This window comes from Balaenoptera musculus, chromosome 8 (assembly GCF_009873245.2).
Source record: "Balaenoptera musculus isolate JJ_BM4_2016_0621 chromosome 8, mBalMus1.pri.v3, whole genome shotgun sequence".
Taxonomy (NCBI): domain Eukaryota; kingdom Metazoa; phylum Chordata; class Mammalia; order Artiodactyla; family Balaenopteridae; genus Balaenoptera; species Balaenoptera musculus.
In genome coordinates, this window is record NC_045792.1 from 79,291,204 (window position 1) to 79,309,159 (window position 17,956).

Below are 17,956 nucleotides of genomic sequence, written 5' to 3' on the forward strand. Positions count from 1 at the left end.
TGACTCTGGCACCCAGAAAGACCTTTATCGCTTAGTCTCAAACACCCTGAGTATAGGTTAATTATACCAACACACTTTGTCTATGGGAGAGACAAAATACTAAGTACTAAATCAAGTGCTAAATACTAATTCAAATACCAAAATCTTAGGATTTTTCTGAAAAACTGATTTTGTGTGGACTACAGGAAATTTTGGGTCTAATATTTCCTCTTCCTAACATTTGTGCCAGATGCCTGTGATAAATTCCTCTCCACGCACTATTTGGTTCAGTCCTTACAACTATCCTCTCAGGTAGGTAGCTATTTTTATCCCATTGTACAGAAGAAAAACAGGAGTGCAGATGACTTCTCCAAGGAGGGAAAAATCAAAATTGGTAAATTAAAAAATTCAGATTCTATTTCCTGCCAAAGGCTGTGCTCTCCCCACAGCTTGATGCTCATAGACTTTGTGGTCAAAAGAAGTGAGGGAACTTATGGGATGAATGAAACAGCTGATTGGAGGTGATTATGAAAACCTTCATACCTTATAGGCATCCTTGTATTTATGTGGTTGGGTTGGCTGGGCATTTTCTGATTGTGTGGCGTGATACATGGAAGAGTAAGGCTTTGAAGTCAGGTTGATCCATATCAGAATCCTAGCTCTTCAAGTTCTTAGTATTACCTGAGGCCATAGAGAAGTTACCGTAAGACAGAGTCCATTTCCCTTTATCCAATGGTGATGATCATACTTAGCCTCACAGGGTTCTTGTGAGGATTCAGTGAAGGAATATTTGTAAAGCAACTACTGGAGTCCTTGCCATATAATAAGTTCTCAAAAAATTAATTTATTTAGCAAATATCCTCCTAATTCTCCTTTATGAATCTGTCTTTTTCAGGTATCAATAGATTAGGTCCAAATAAAAAGCCAAAAATTAAAGGTTTTTTTGGTGGGGCCCACACAGCGTTTCCTGATGACAAATAGCTTATCCCATTAACATGAAGTTGACCTTCCGAGGTTTTCTGTTTATTTGATGTTTCTTTTTTTTTTTTTTATCAGATTGTGATCTGGATCTCAAGTGATAACATTTCTCTGTTTATCTAAAATACCCCTTAGCAATGTCTTCACACCCCTGCCCCTCCAGTCTCAGAGTATGAAGTGTTTCAAATGTACGAAGGGGACAAAGGCTTTCAAATCAGTACACGGCCAGTTACTGTGCCAGACCAGTTACACTCAGTATCTCATTTCATCCTCTAAGTAACACAAGGAGATAGGTTCATTTTAAAAATTGCACAGATGAGAAAACTTCCCATGGCTAATAAAGTAATACATGGCAAAACTGAGAAATACAGGCTCACTCCAGACCCAAGCTCTTTACCTCAACATGCTTGGTACCACCAGCTCACGTATCCCACACACCAAGTATTCTACCTTTGCCCCTCCAGAACCACCCTCTAGCCTCCACCACTCAGCTCTATGCTCAGGGAGGCTGGCTTTCACGGACTGCGTCAACAGGGTCCCCCACACCCTAGTTTCCATTTGGGTGTGGCCAATGGGAGATGCCCACAGGAGACTATGAGAGGTAGGATAGGAGAGAGAAGAGTGAGGTTGGGATGTTCATTCTCCCAGTCCCATTGCATCAGATCACTGGTTGGCAGTGGCCATGGTTCCCTACCAAAGCCATGACTTTTACCCTTTGACCCTCTCATGGAGTTATATCTTTCTCCAGGTTCCAGTAACCACCCCATTTTCTGTCCCTTTGGACCTAGGGGTGGTAATGACTCCTGACCCCAGGCTGTTACTAGAAGCAAAGTGCTTCACCATCTCTTGTTGGCTTTCATTAACCCTGTCCAAACCTTTGTAATAATCCCCTCATTAAATCCTCCTGAATTGCCCCATTCCAGGGGACATCTGTTTTGTATTGGACTCTGATTGCTACAGCCTGGGAAATAGAACCTAAGAACTAGGTAGGCAAAGTTAATTCCCCTAAAACAAAATTAATGTACGTGGCACAGACCAACCCTAAAAGGAGGCTTTCATATACTCAGTGCAGAAAAATCTCTTTAATTTTTCTCTTTTTATCTCTCCCTGAAGATAGAGTTTATGTCCCATTCTCTTCCTGAATTGCCAAGGAGACAAGGTTATTTTATTCATTCAGGGTACTTCCACTTGAAGTTTGCTATTACTTCATCTGAAAGTTTGGAAAGTTCAATAAAGCCTGAGACCATAACAGATGTTAACACTTTAATATAACCCCTTTTGGTATTTCTAATGATGCTTGATGGCTTTAAGTTTCATAGTAAAATAAAATCAGTTTGACTTTATTTTAGAATGATGAAACATATTGAAGTCACATACTATTATTTCAAAAGAGGCTACCAGAAGGAGACACAGAAGTTAGTAAGATGGGATCTATTACCACTGGTCTCCCTAGTCAACTATCTTAATAATAAAAATTGGTCTATTCAGGAAGCCAGTTAAAGCCTCCTATATTCTCCTTCATTGACCAGAATAATAATGGTTTTAAAAGTGGTCCAGTTGGGAAAAGGAAATGTTTCCACAGAAATAATATACCAGAATTTCTCTGTATTACAGAGGCACAATTCAAATCCAGCATTAGTCTTTGAGATGTTTATCTGGTCTTCCCTGACTCCACCCCTCCCCACTGCCACTGCCCTAGTTCAAGAGCTTCCTAATGGGTCTCTCTGCCTCTGGTATATTCCTCTTCCATTCAACCCTCCATGCTCCAACCCTCCATGCTCCTCCAACCCTCCATGCTCCAACCAGAAAGTTCTTCCTACAAAGTGAGTCTGATCATGTTTCTTCCCTTTGTCAAACCTTTGGATGGCATCCCATGGTTTACAGAATAAAGCGAACTCCTGAGAAATGCAAACCAGCCATGGGTATCTTTCTGGTTGTCCCTACTCCCTTCCATGACCCCAGGATCTATGCTTTAGATAGCTCTGGTATCCCACCATTTTATTTCCTGGATGTAGCCTGCTCTGTCTCTCTTTCAGGGTCTTGCCCGTGCTGTCCCTCTGCACAGAAGATTCATTGCCATCACCCACCGTAAGCCTCCTGAGTGTCCCCTCATGCTCAAGAGACCAAGTTAAATGTCACCTCTTGGCTAAAGCTTTCCCTGCCTCCCCACAATAGCCTTCTGCCACCTTTCGTTTCCTTCTCAGAGTTTTGTTTTATTTTGTTTTGTTTTAATCTACTAAATCTCTTTTTCTCTCTTTATTCAAAATCATATCCTTTCAGAATAGGGAAAATTACTAAATACTAATTCTCTTTCATAATGCCATGTCCTTCTGAGTCAATGAATCTTAATGAAATATTTGGAAAGGAAATGTTTATCAAGCACCCACTGATGTACTACATGCATTTTTTACATACATAGTTTCATTTACTCCTCACAACAGCATTATATAAACACTATTATCCCATTTTGTTGATGAGGAAACTGAGTCTCAAAACAGAGAAACATTGCTCAAGGCAGTATAGCTGGTGAGGGGAATCCAGGATTTGAGCTCATGCTCTTTCTAACTCAAAATCTATGATTTGTCCATTATATCACCATTTTCTCTTATGAAAGTTGATTCACAGACTTTTAAGACACCATGTTGTTTACATAGCCTGTTACAGATTTCAAAATACTTTCAGAGCATTATCTGATTTGATCACCAGTAAACCTGTTAAGGCAGGGTGAGGGACCTCACTTTACAGATTGGGAGGGTCAGAAAGGAGAAAGATTTGCCCAAGGTCATTAAACCAAAAACTGGAGGCATCAAGACTAGAACTCCTGTCTCCTAAGCCAGTGCTCTTTCTATACAACAATACTGTCTCCAGCACAAATAATACACTTTCCTCCTGGAAGGAAGGAAGGCTTGGATCTTCTAAACAACTTAACTGTCTACAGAAGCTCCAAGTGAACCTCCCACACATCTTGCTCTTTTGTCCTGTCTTAGTGATGGAGGACTTAAACCTCTGCCCTGATGGGTCAGATCAGCTAAGCTCTAAAATGGAGGTTCCAACGTGGCAAACCAGCAGCCAACTTTGACCTCAGATATAAGATTTCATTTTTGTTTTTTGACCTATGCTGTATTTTTTTAAAATGTAATTAGTTCCTAATTTAAAAAAATCTGGTGTCTAGCTTCTCTTGGAAAAAAAAAAAAAAACAATACTGCTAAAATCACAGGATGTGATGATGAGATGAGACAAGCACTCTCCATTTCCTTCTTTTATGGACTTGCTGGCTCTGTAGGCTCCTGAGTTTCCAGCCCAGGTCCCACCATGAACACTCCCTGTTGACCATGACACTATGCAAAAGGGCTTGCAGGAGCACTTGCCACAAATTTGCTTTCTTCTCTAATTTTTTTCTCAAAGGTTAGCTCAAGGCTCTGCCTTCCTGGAATGATTCCTATCTCTTAAGCATTGAAGAGCATCCTCAACCCCCTCATGCAGGAATAAGGATATCAAGCATCACCTGCTCCTGCTAGTGTCCCTTTATGAAGGCTCATTCCATCTGTGCTGGTGATTACTCTTCCCTAAATGCTCCAAAGGAAAAGGGCACTGGTGAGTGGGAAAGAATTGCTCATTGCAGGGGATGAGAACTTACTTCTGTCTATTAGGCTTTTGTTCTCTAACCTTTCCTGGTTTCTGAATGACACTGCAGAGACACTACCATAATGTAAATGACAAAAATATTCCTCATTAATCACTCTGGGCCTCAGTTTCCTCATCTGTAATGAGGGTGGTGAATCCTTTGCTCTCTAAAGGCCATTCCAGATCTAACATTCTCTGATGCTATGAGGAACCATCTTTAATATAAATCCAGTTCTTGTCTTAACAGGGTTTAACTTCCTCAACTGAAATTCAAAATGTGTCCCGATTTTCAGGTAGGAGAACAGCCTAATGAATTCTCACAGTGTTTTAGCTTCCCACAAAGCCAGGATACTTCCTGGGTATATATGAGGTCCTATGGAATTGCTGAAAGAGCCTTAGGCTAATAACCACAAAACCTGGCTGTGCCACTTACCTACTATATGGTCCGGGCAAATCATTTTCCTTTTCCGGGCCTTGGTTTCCCCATCATAAAATGTGAGCAATGGATTAAATTCAAACAATCTGTGAAAAATCTGAAAGAGAAATTAAGGAAATACTCCTATTTACCATTGTAACAAAAAGAATAAAATACCTAGGAATAAACCTACCTAAGGATACAAAAGACCTGTATGCAGAAAACTATAAGACACTGATGAAAGAAATTAAAGATGATACAAACAGATGGAGAGATATACCATGTTCTTGGATTGGAAGAATCAACACTGTGAAAATGACTATACTACCCAAAGCAATCTACAGATTCAATGCAATCCCTATCAAACTACCAATGGCATTTTTCACTGAACTAGAACAAAAAAATTCACAATGTGTATGGCAGCACAAAGGACCCCAAATAGCCAAAGCAATCTTAAGAAAGAAAAACGGAGCTGGAGGAATCAGGCTCCCTGACTTCAGACTATACCACAAAGCTACAGTAATCAAGATAGTATGGTACTGGCACAAAAACAGAAATATAGATCAATGGAACAGGATAGAAAGCCCAGAGATAAACCCACACACATGTGGTCAACTTATCTTCGATAAAGGAGGCAAGAATATACAATGGGGAAAAGACAGCCTCTTCAATAAGTGGTGCTGGGAAAACTGGACAGCTACATGTAAAAGAATGAAATTAGAACACTCCCTAGCACCATACACAAAAATAAACTCAAAATGGATTAAAGACTTAAATGTAAGGCCAGACACTATAAAATTCTTAGAGGAAAACATAGGCAGAACACTCTATGACATAAATCACAGCAAGATCCTTTTTGACCCACCTCCTAGAGAAATGGAAATAAAAACAAAAATAAACAAATGGGACCTAATGAAACCTAAAAGCTTTTCAACAGCAAAGGAAACCATAAACAAGATGAAAAGACAACCCTCAGAATGGGAGAAAATATTTGCAAATGCAGCGACTGACAAAGGATTAATCTCCAAAATATACAGGCAGCTCATGCAACTCAATATCAAAAAAACAAACTACCCAATCCAAAAATGGGCGGAAGACCTAAATAGACATTTCTCCAAAGAAGATATACAGATTGCCAACAAACACATGAAAGGATGCTCAACATCACTAATCATTAGAGAAATGCAAATCAAAACTACAATGAGGTATCACCTCACACCAGTCAGAATGGCCATCATCAAAATATCTACGCACTATAAATGCTGGAGAGGGTGTAGAAAAAAAGGGCACCCTCTGGCACTGTAGGTGGGAATGTAAATTGATACAGCCACTATGGAGAACAGTATGGAGGTTCCTTAAAAAACTAAAAATAGAACTACCATACAACCCAGCAATCCCACTACTGGGCATATACCCTGAGAAAACCATAATTCAAAAGGAGTCATGTACCACAATGTTCATTGCAGCTCTATTTACAATAGCCAGGACATGGAAGCAACCTAAGTGTCCATCAACAGATGAATGGATAAGGAAGATGTGGTACATATATGCAATGGAATATTACTCAGCCATAAAAAGAAACAAAATTGAACTATTTGTAGTGAGGTGGATGGACCTAGAGACTGTCATACAGAGTGAAGTAAGCCAGAAAGAGAAAAACAAATACCATACGCTAACACATATATATGGAATCTAAAAGAAAAAAAGAAAAGGTTCTGAAGAACCTAGGGGCAGGACAGGAATAAAGACACAGACGTAGAGAATGGACTTGAGGACACGGGGAGGGGGAAGGGTAAGCAGGGATGAAGTGAGAGAGTGACATATTCATATATACACTACCAAATGTAAAATAGATAGCTAGTGGGAAGCAGCTGCATAGCACAGGGAGATCAGCTCGGTGCTTTGTGTCCACCTAGAGGGGTGGGATAGGGAGGGTGGGAGGGAGGGAGATGCAGGAGGGAAGAGATATGGGAACGTATGTGTATGTATGGCTGATTCACTTTGTTATGAAGCAGAAACTAACACACCACTGTAAAGCAATTATACTCCAATAAAGATGTTAAAAAAAAATCTGTGATTGTGGATGCAAGAAATACACATCCGTGAGCTTGAGTAGCAGTGGTCATGGAAAAAACACTGGACAGAAAGTTGGGAGACCTGGGTGCTATTAATAGTTCTGCTACTCACTAGGCTTGTGACTTTGGGAAGTCACACAGGGATTCTCAGGGCCTTCATCCCCATTAGCATTTGCCACTTTTGTGCTATGTGTGTTTGTGTGTTCATTTTAAATCTGGCCAGCATCATTCATCTTCATAATCACTTGGACTCTGTAGGCATCTGAGTTTATTTCTCACCCTTTCCCCAGAAGTTTCATTCATTCAGCTAGTATCTACTGAGCATCTCTTGGAGTGCCAGGACTTTTCTGAGAGTTGGCGATATAGACAGAAGCATGTTGCCCCAGTGAAGCTGACTTTTTAGTGAAGTTTATGGCTCTATCTGGTACATAGAGCACCAGGTCTGGATGCTGATACAACTGGTTTTCTTCATCCCTCACTACCTTCCCCTTCAACGTTTTATCCTCATCCTTTCCTCACTAGCACCCTCATGTCTTTTCAGTGGTGTGTGCCTGGCCTCCACTCACCCCTGTTCTTACTTAATCTCCACCAACCCTGCAAGCATCCAGTGAAAGCAAGAGTGTGAGTAACTATTAAAAGTAAATGCACACTAATGGATAATCCTTCACCCCAAGGGAGTGGGTGTGCACAGGGTTCTGGGCTCAAGAGAATGTGGATTCAAGTGGCTGTGAAGCTACTTATTGGCTGTGGGACTTGGGTCAACTTGCTCAACTCTTTGGAGCCTCAGCTTTCTCATCTGTAAAATGGGGATAACAATAGTACCTACCCTTCCGGGGAGTTTTAAGGTTCAGTACGATAATGTATGTCAACATTCAGCACAGTTCCTGGCTTGGCAGATTTTAAATGCTGAACACACGATCACTATTACGACCAGTATGAGGCCCAGACAGGGCATTTGTGGGTAGGCTGATCCCAGAGATGTTCTGAGAGAGGAGAGACCTTCCCACCACCCTCAAAGTCATGCTAATTAGCCTACGTGAAGGATGGCAGATACAACACCTCAGTTCAGAATCACCCTCAGAGAGATATCCCAGGGAGGGAATCAGCCACACGATTGCAATTCGACCCTCTTGCTGCTCAGTGTAGGAAGGAAAATCTTTGCCAGTTCCAGAGACAACATAGCATTCCCCTGGCACGGGGTTTTGACTTCCAGTGCCAAAACACAAGGCTTTTTACAAAGCCCTTGCTTTTCTGCAAATGTGTTTGTCAGGGTCCTTGTTTTACAGATAATGGATTTACAAAGAGGCCTGTTCTTCCTTTCTGGCACCTTGAAAAGAAAAAATCCCTGAATGGGAAGAAGGATCAAGTGGCTGCTTTGCATGTACAGGTGTCTCTTGCCTACAGATTGTGCCACAGTGTTAGAGGCTAGGTTTCAAAATTACACAGTGCTGACAATTACCCACAATTAGGCTAATTATATAATTACACTATGATTATCTGAAAGATAACGTTAAGTGTTCACAAAGAGGATGGATGGCCCTGAGGTAAACCTGAGGGGGGTGGGGGAGGGAAATCGAAGGGCAATCAAAGGCGGTTCCCTGGGATCCCAGCACTTGTGCTAGAGGCCAGGCACCAGCTTCCAGCCTCCTGCCCAGCCTCCCCTCCTCTCTGCTCTGGAACAAGTCCCCTCCACAGCCTCAGTGGGCTGGTTGCCTCTCAGGTGACCCCAAAATATTCCCTTTACCATCTCTGTCTGTTAAAACAACAAATTATAAAGGACAATTGGGTTGGAAACCATATCTAAATTTCAGGCCAACACCTCAGCCACGCTGCTGACATTTAAAGGCAAGCTGCGGGTGCATTCTATATTTCCACATGTCACTTATGGTCTTGTCATTCTCAGATGGCCAGGCCAGAGCAATTAAGCAAAGGTTTACACTGGCATAAAAATTACCACTCTCTGATGGAGGGCCAATTCCAGAATCTCTGGTCTGCTCTGAATACTGGCTGCCAACTTCACATTTTGATAAACGCATGTTGAGCTCTGGAGGAAAAGAGGCAGCTTCACAAATACACACAAGTAATATTTGGGGTTACTATTCCTGGACTCTCATGGACCAGGATTCTCAATATTCATTCAACAAAGAGTTACTGAATACTAAATTTTTTTTCTTTTCCAATCTCCAAATTTGATGTTGGAAGCAGAGCAAGGAACAAAACAATCACAGTTCTTGCCCACCAGGAGTTTATAGGCTGGCCGAGGGGATGCATTCTTCTTTCAAGTGGGTTTGCCCTTGCTATGACTATGGGGGAGTGCTTTATTGTTCCCAGTTGTTCACTCTTCCCTCTAGCCATGCTGTTTGCCATGTGACTTGGCAGTTCCTCTCCCTAGAAGATGGAGTTATTTCCCTACCCCACTTTTGGTGGACTTGGCCATGTGACTTGCTTTGACCAATGGAATTTGGCTCAGAGTGACAGTGAGTCCACTGCAAGCTTTGTCCTCAAGAGACATCACATGTTTCCACTCATCTCTCAGGGAACCTCCAATCTCTACCATAAAAAGAAAATGCTCCATGTGCCCTGATGGTCCCAGAAGAAAGAGGAACACATGCAGGAGAACTGAACTGAACTTGGAGCCAAATCTTACCGGGGGAGCAGACCTGAACCATGCTTTCTGCCTGGAGCCAAGCCCAGCAACCCACCTAACATCAGCAAAGCCACCCAGCTGACCCTCTGATGTATGAGTGAGAAATAAATACTAATGGTTGTTTGCCATTGAGACTTGGTGCCTGTTCTGTTACACATCGTTTTTATGGCAATAACAGACTGATACAAAGACTTTTTGAAGGTCCTCATAAGGATGTTGGTATAGGATGTGTTTAGTACAGGATGTGTTTCACCTAAAAAAGATAGTGAAGAAAAAATTCTGGAAGGATACAAAGCAAACCTTTAGAAAGAAGTTTGGAGAAAGGGAGTCAGGGTGGAGGATGAAAAGGGACCATTTGTTTTTCGTTCTATATTGTTTGACTTAAAAAAATTTCAGTAACAAGCATTATTACCTTTGCAATTTAAAAAATAAGTGCATTAAAAAAAAACAACAACATGTCATTTGAAAAATCCAAAAAAGGGAAATTGAGAGGAGATGACAGACACTTATCAAACTCCTTGTGTTTTAGGCACTGTGTTACAACTTCTTATACATTATCTTATTTAATTTTTACAACAATCCTGCAAGGTGGGTGATACTATCCCTGTCTTAAAGATGAGGAAACTGGACTGAGAAAGTTCTGATAGCTTGACCAAAACCAAACAGCTAGTACACTTGGAAGAGAATATTTGAATTCAAGGCTGCCAACCTCAATGTTCTCTCAATGTTTTCTCCTTCATATTATATGATTGTTGCATGCTGTCACAGATGAATGAACGCTCAGGACCTGTTTCCTCATCTGGAAGAAAGAGAGCTTTGGACTGCATTTTCTGTAATGTTCCTGGTAGTCTAAGATTCCATGAGTGAAAAGTCACATTACCCAATAAAGATTCTTTACTTTCAGAGGAATACAGTCAAATTTCCTTTAAGTAGAGTGCTCCCCTAGCTCATGTAAGTGCTCATTATTTCCGGATCATTACTGTTTGACACAGAGATTTGGCTGAGAAACTTGAAGCTCAAGGGTGAGAGGCCTCTGCCAACTGAAGACCAGTCGAAGGTGGATAATGGCGTCTGTTACTATAATGCGAGTCTACAGGAAAATGTGATTCAATTTATAAAAATTCTATCAAATGCAGCTTTCCAGGAATTCATCTGTTGGGTACAACAAGGTACATCTGGGCTATATTATCCAAATAAGTTCCACCTAGCAGGCAGATGATGGTAAAGTTTAAGAAGGAAAAAAAAAAAAAAAGGAAAAAAATAATGGAGTTTTTAGAAAGTACTTCCATCTCATCCCACTCTATTTTAACTTGTTCTTGTCTATCACACCCTTATTTCTAGGTAATACAGAGACGTTACATTTGGCCAAGCAATGGATGATGCACTTTCTTTCATTAACAGATAGAAGAGGATTGGTCATAAGAAAATCCTTTCCAATGTCATTCCACAGGATGGAAAATTGGGAAGGGGGAAAAATGGGGGGGAAAAAGCAAGAGCCCATTCTTTGTCCAACTGGCTTTGTTTATGATGAAATTCATAAAATGGTTATGGACGCTGTGTAATGTGAACCCCCAGAGGCTTGCTCTAGCTTCTGCTAAAAGCGAGGGTCCTAAGAATGCCAAAGGAAAACAAGCCATTAAGAAAACTTGCAATCCTTTGGGGGCATTAAGAAGATCAAGGCGGGTTATTTGGATGTCTGGGAAAGTCGGACTTGATGACTACTTTCCAGGTCCATATGATTTAACACACAGGATTCTTATTATAGTCAGTCAGTATTCTGCCTTAGGTGAATGGCCCCTCTCCCCATCCCTGCTCATTTTTCCTCTGAGTCTCTGTGGCTTCACCCAAGACAATGTCCTCCTTTCTTATTGGGGCCTTTGTAAACTGAAATACCTCCAGACTAAGAAGTTAGCTTCGAGAGCCAGACATCTATTTCATTATGAATATCTGTCTAGACATAAAAGGGATCACTCAACACTTCCTGCCATGATCCTGGGAGCACCACAACAAGAGCAGACCAACGCAAGACAGACACCCCACCCACCCGGGCTCTGACTAACCTTAATAGATTAGACTGTCAATAGAAGGAAACAGGGAGGCTTCTCAGTTAGTAGAAGTAATCACGCTGTGTGCAAAGACTGATTTTGTCTGCTGAGTTTGTGGTTTTCCCTTCTAAAGGCAGGTGTGGTTTTCTGGTTTTCAGGGAAGTACAACAGGTTCAGCCTTACTAGCCCTTGGATTCCTTACCAAACCAAAAGGAACAAGAAGAAGATGTTGGTGGATTGGTTATTTTGTCCACAACTGGAAATCTTGTACAGAATGGTTGACCTATAGTCAATAGGTGAAGTGTGGAATGCAACTTGCTTAGCAATCATGTTAACTTATACATTTCTCCCACTCACCATCTTTTCTCCAAAATGGTGATACTGAATGTAGACCACTTAGGGCTGATGAATTCACAATGGGGTTGGGGTAGGGGATCAAGTCTTTTGCCTCAAGACAGAGGTTTTTCCAAGAGAATTCTCCATCTAGATTGTTATTTGAAATCTCCGAGCAACCTCTTTTAATGTACACATTCTCAGAAACAGCCTCCTTAAAGTATATTCTTCCCGTGTTTTCCATGAGGAGACCGAGGCGCCAATATAAGCATCCAACTAGATTTTGGATGAGATAAAACAAAACAAGACTTGGGAAAAATACAAAAATAACCAAATTAACATTGTTCCCCTCAAAATTATGTCATCAGGAGGCCACATGTTTATTCTATCAAGGCGTCTTTTGCACCTAACCTTCTCTTACCTCCTTAGGAGAAGCTCTGAGTCACTTCAGCCACATGGAAAATTTAATCCAAATACCTCAGAATTATTTCTTTTTTTAACCAAAAAAAATTGACATTCCCTACGTTGTTCTACTCTTTTTATGCAATTTGGTACCTAAAGATTTTTAGTATTTCCAAATGTCAAATCCTCCATCAAAGGATTATTTGCAGCTATTAAGGGCATTCCAAAGAATGCAACACAGACCTTTAAGGTAATTTTAAAGTTTTAAACAATTATTTTGGATTGAGCCTTTCTAAGGAGGTGGCTACTTTGAGGAATACTCTGCCTTTTGCATATACACATTCAGGTCTCCTTTTTTGCACAAACTACAGAGGGTCCCAGTCTCATTGTATTCTATGTAAATAGAACTTCTTGGGATTTGGAAACAGGAGGACTCTATGTATATCCTACTCTGTTTGGGAAAACGTAACACTATAACTCAAGAGTCACTCTCCTAGTCTTCACAGCAAGCATCCTTTTCACCAGTCTAAGTCCAAATTTCAGACAATATTTTTAAAGTATATTTTTATCCTGAGAAATCACTGGGTGATGGCTCTATTTTATTGCTAAATTCTTTGTCATACTTATGAGCCTTTCAAAGCAATAGGAACTACCTTCTGGAGATGTTTAGGTTTGTATATTTTCACATCACACTGTAATTTTTATAGGACAAAAGTGCCAAAGTTAGAAACATTTGTATCTTGAAGTTAATGAGCTGTTCAGGGTTAGTCAAAAGGCTCAGAATTTAAGCCTCAGATGTGGTTGAGAATTTTACTGCTGGTATTATCTTCATTTAATCTTTTCATAAACAAACAAACAAACAAAAACCAAACCAAAAAACTCACATAATTAAGAGAGAGATTGGAAAAAATGATAGATACTCTTTTAAAAATCCAAGAATAGGAACTGGTCATTGGCCCCCTTTAACTGGTTAGGTTTATAGGTCACATTAATCAATATTTGGTTTCATAGCAGATGTGGAGGAAGTGAAAAGTCTGGATTCCAAAAGAACCCAAGAATACTGAAAAGTATCACATTTCACACACATGGAAAAAAATGGAGAGGGAAAAAAGATTTATGTATATCTGAAAGCAATAGGGATGAAAAAAACACAGCTCAAGTCATCAAAATCACTGCTGAGAAACCAGATTTGAATGCTACTTAGAGTTTTCTTAATTAAATTTCAATATCAGAAAGCCATGAATAACGAGTATACATCTTAGTGCACCACAGTGTGATCTGGTGTCCACCTTGTGGGGAGAACTTTAAAATCTGACATATAAATATCCACACACAAAGGCACGCAATCCATCTTTCCCTCTCTCAGTCTCTTACAAACATTCAAAGTTTAGCTTCTTGTATCTTTTGCAGATCTTCTGTGTCTTTTGTTCATTCCACAAACATGTACTAAATTCTCTAAGAGTGCCAGCCTTTCCACTAGATATGGTAAGAAATACAAAGAAAAGTTTGGCAATGAGAGCAAAGAAAAGCCAAATCATGAAAATTACTAAAGTCATAGGAAGAGACTTGAAAAAAAAATTGGAGCAAGATTGAATTTGGAGAAGGGGAACATTCGCTCCCTTACTGGCCTCCACTCAACCCAGGTGCACTTCTTAATTCCTACTGTGTGCTTGGTGTTTATCAGGTACTCCAGAGAACACGACCAGAGCAAGACAGAGCTTTCTGTTCTCACCAATCCTGAACACATCTTTTCAAGTTTTATGACACCCTTCTTTCCAAGCCTTCCTAAGCCTATTCTTCAATTGCATTCACCAAATCACACAGCTGGATGCTAGAAGTCATGCCTGCCCATTTCCAGCTGGGTTGACTGTGTAACACAGCTACAGATCTCCTACAAATAATTTGAATCTGTTGTTCATCAGTACAGTTGTTTTAAGGCCAGTGTGTGACTGCTGCTGGCAGGTTGGTGAGCAGAGGAAAGCAGGAAATTAACTAAATCATTTATTAACATTGAAAATAACAAATTGAAAGGTGTTGGGTCCTGGGGTAAATAGCACTTGGCTGCTGCAAATGAGGGAGTTGGAATTTTCCAAAGAGAAGGCTTACCTGAAAGAATTTTCCAAAATTTGGTTTTGGTGTCATGGAAAAACACTCATTTCCAACCAATGTTATTGACTGCTGAATGTGTCCTCAAGAAGACACATGCTTGCTAAGAACTATAACATGAACAGTGTCATTCAAAATCACTGCAATGATCGTGCCTTGAGTAGATCCTGAGAATAAAAGAGAAAGAATTAAAAAGGAAAGGAAATTTTTATTGTGCACCCACCATATGACAGGCCCAGTAATAGATGCTTTCACAAGCACCATGTTATCTACACGTCACAACAAGCCTGCGAGTTAGAATCGCCAATTTACAAAAGGAAAATAATAGAGGCTTGGAGAGGCTAAATAACATGACTGAGGTCACACAGTTTATAGACAGTGTGTGACTGAAACCAGGATTCATGTCCTTCCATCAAACTGCAAGGCTACCCTCATACAAAGGACTCTCTCCAATGAAGGGATTTATGTTAGCTTTGGGAAGAAATGCAACTTTAAAAAACAATTTCTAATTAAATAATCTTTTAAGAGATGCTAAACTCTTAAATCACAGTCAGATAAATTATGTATTAATCATATTTTTCATGAAGTATATATAAGTCTAGAGTATTGTTGAGAATAGAAAAACATTTTGCTTGGACATGCTATGCTGTCCTTTCCTTTATCCTGGGACTCTTTACTGCCTTGGGAATGAGCAGGGACCCAGGAAGTCAGCACTTGGGGAGGAAGGTGGGTCTGGAGGCTGTCATTAATAGGGCCAAAGGATTTTGTCATACAGAAATAATCAAGTAAGTGACAACTTATGGGTAAAGATGTTCATTGCAGTATTATTTATAGTGGCAAAATTTGGCAATGCCCAAATGTCCAACACAGGAGACTGGATAAACAAATGAAGCTCATTTGGGCAATAAAAACTTTTTCAGTGGTTAGAAATAGTGGTGTGTTGATGGGTGATGGCTATCTGGGAGTTCATTAGACTATCTTTGTGTGTGTGTGTGTTTGAAATTTCCCATAATAAAAGATTTTAAAAATACTGATATACATGTATTGACCATCGTAGAAATACTTTTGTGATAATCTTTTTATGTGGAAAAAGCAGATTATTAAATGTAGTAGAAGTTTCCATTGTTCATCTGCATCCAGTTTTCCTCCTCTTTCAAGTACATGTGAGGATTATACTTCCCTGCCCCCTTGCATTTGGACAAGGCCATATGAGTGGTCAATAGATGTAGGCAGGATTGATGTGTGTCACTTTTGGGCTGGAGCAATTAGTTGCCAGTGTGTGGCTCTCCAGCCCTCTTTATTCCCTACCTCTGTAACTCATGACATTTCAAGCGGTAGAGCCTTTGACCCTGAGTGAGGACAACATTAAACAGCTCCCTGATGATGTAGAATGGGCATTTAGTATGAGCAAGAAATAAACATTTGATGTCTAGAGGCACTGAGATGTTTGCTGCCACAGCATGGCTTAGCATATCGTGATTGGTAAAAAAACAAAACAAAACAATGTAATTTGACAAGAATACTCAGCCTGCTCCCTCCTCTCTGTCAGGTCTTTGTACAAATCTCATTTTCTGGGCATCTCCTTCACTTAAGCTTATATTAAAAAAAAAAAAAAGCCAGAGCCCATAGGATTTGGTAGATCATCTATTCCAGTTATGAACACCAGGCCCACAGAGGTCCTAGTGATGGCCTAGGACACAAGGATTCAGGGCTAGCGCCTCACATCATGGGCTTCCTCATCTAGTGCTTTATCCACCAACAATAACCACAAAAAAACCTCCTCCTCACTCAGTAGAGCCTCATATTTATACTAGTTTGGGTTCAGCTCTTGGGCTAGCACGGGCCAAGAAAAATGTGACAAGTATTGTTTCTAGTATCTACCATAAAACTCAATTAAAGCTTGTATTTTTCAGGCCTAATGGTATTTAATGCTCATTAACACATTTTCAGTCAATTTACAGAGTCATAGAGTCTCATAACGATTTTAAAGGTCAACTGGTCCAATTATACAATCTTTAGAATTCTACATGGCTTTGTGTAAGGCACAAGAATTTGAACCAATTGTTGTCTTGGGTCACAGAATAATAAAATGTATTAGTTACATCATTCATTCACTCAACAAAGGCCGGCGGGGGGCGGGGGGGAACGACAAAACAGACCCAGTCCTCAGGATGCACATAGCCCAGTAAAATAGCTGTGTGTCTCCTTAATTCTTTCTTCTACAGCCCTCCGCATCCTTCTTATTGATTTGACCTGTTCAGCCATTTTAGCACTTTGTTCCTGGGTTTATTCAACAGCCTGAATTTGACTTTAGAAGGAAGTAAAATGTACTCTATAAGACATACAGAGACCCCTCTTAGCTGCCTTTCATCCACTTCAGAGTGCAACTCGCCCAGTGCAGTCTGCTGGAGCCCGAGTTCTTGCTCTGTTGTCTATGTTCGCCGCAGTGACATCCCCCAGCCAGGACCAGTCATCACTGACAGGCACTGTGGAGACCCTTGAGGGGGCCTGGAAATAAATTGCCTTGGTGAAAAACACACCAAACTTTAGCCATAAATTACCCTGACAGTAGTAACTGGAGAAAACCTGGTTCAAATAAAGATCTGTTTGCTCCGTGTTGCAGTTTCATCTCTTCCTGGGGCTAAACGTCTTGAGCGAGCCCATCACCCTTGTCAAAGAAGCACTTCTGCTTATTGAGTACCATTTCACTCCTCAAGTACGTCCTGGCGGGAACGATGTGTACACTCCAAAGATAGAGCCAGCAGTTGTAATAAGAGTAATAAGCTTGAGTAAAACACTTTTTGGTGTACAAAGCTCTTTCTTATTTACATAGTAGAGTAGGAGATAGATTGCAGTTGAGGATGGGATATAATCAAGGTTCTTCTACCTCCCTTGTATCGTATATGACCAAATTCCAATTTCATAGTCCAAGTTTTGTGGATCATTAGTTGCACCAAACAGTTGTGTACGAAGCTAGCTGACCTAGAGAAATACAGGTATCTTGGGCTCTGTCTGTAGTTCTAGAGCTGTGCACAGTAGCCACTAGCCACACGAAGAACTTGAAATGGGCTCGTCTGAACTGAGATTTGCTGGAGGTGTAAAATACACACAGCAGATTTTGAAGACTTAGTAGAAAAAAAGCATTTAAAATATCTCTTTACAATCTCCATATTGACTGCATATTGAAATAATATTTTAGATAGATGGAGTGGAAGAAAATATATTATTGAAATGAATTTCACCTGTTTCTCCTTACATTTTAAAATGAAGCTACTAGCCTATTTAAAGTTACACATGTGGCTCACATTATATTTCTACCAGACAGTGTTGCTCTAAAGGCCTGTCTGGGGAT